We start from the raw sequence: 1,126 nt of genomic DNA on the forward strand, positions 1-1,126 counted from the left end.
GCTGTAACATAAGTACCACACGTGGGTGGCTTTAAAGAACAGAAATTCATTTTTCACAGTTCTGGAGGTTAAAGTCCAAATCAAACTCTCCACCATGTTGATTCTTTCGTTGTATGTGGTCCCAGGCTTCCCTTTGTTCCATGGTTTGAAGATGATCCTCACAAGGCATCTGTTTCCCTCCCTCCCTCCCCCCACCTCATGTATGCAAATCTGTGTCTTATCTATTCTTTTTATAACTCAGTAGTGATTTGATTTAGATTTACACACACACACCTGAGTATTTCCACACAGGTTTACACCCACAGGTGTAAGGGTTAGAATTCCAACACACATTTTGAGGGGACACAATTTAACCCAGAACATTACCTAAGATCCTATTTCAGGGGTTGTTTTACTGTCTCTAACACACACACAACAATACCTGTTGCCATCGAGTCAATTCCTACTCATAGTGACCCTATAGGACAGAGTAGAATTGCCCCATAGAGTTTCCAAGGAATGCCTGGTGGATTCGAACCACCGACCTTTTGGTTAGTAGCCATAGCACTTAACCACTGTGGCACAAGGGTTTCCACTGTGTCAAAAAAAAAAAAAGAATTTTTTTTTTTTTAAAGACGGTGTTAATTGCAACCTAACTCTCTCTGCTTTGAAAGTTGACTTTCTTAAAATAGACAGGGATGTGACTTCAGGGGAAAAAATTCCACACTGATGGATATACAGTGTATAACCTTGTATACTGTAAAACATTGGAGCCATAGCAAATTTAAGGGGTCCCCCACACTCAATAGCATGATAAGGCAATCTGTGATCACCTCAATTGTAGCTTCATTTCATAGCATTCAGAGCTTAAGACCAAGGTAGACGAGGTAGAAATAGACCATTTATAAACTGTGTACACTTTCCTTTGGATATCTATATACCTTAGAAGCTCTTCTGTTAAAGATAAAACTGGATTCAGCTTTCTTAGTCTACTGTTTGGTATGCTGGCATAATTCATCTGGGATTTAAATTTGGCTGGAATGGAACCAAATTTCATGCAGTATGTAAATATGCACAAAAAGAATAATTAATAAATTTCCTAATTAGCCTTCCAACTATATCTATGGAGTCCCTGGGTGGCGTGAAT

The sequence above is a fragment of the Elephas maximus genome, chromosome 1 (genome assembly GCF_024166365.1).
Source record: "Elephas maximus indicus isolate mEleMax1 chromosome 1, mEleMax1 primary haplotype, whole genome shotgun sequence".
NCBI classification, from domain to species: Eukaryota; Metazoa; Chordata; class Mammalia; order Proboscidea; family Elephantidae; genus Elephas; species Elephas maximus.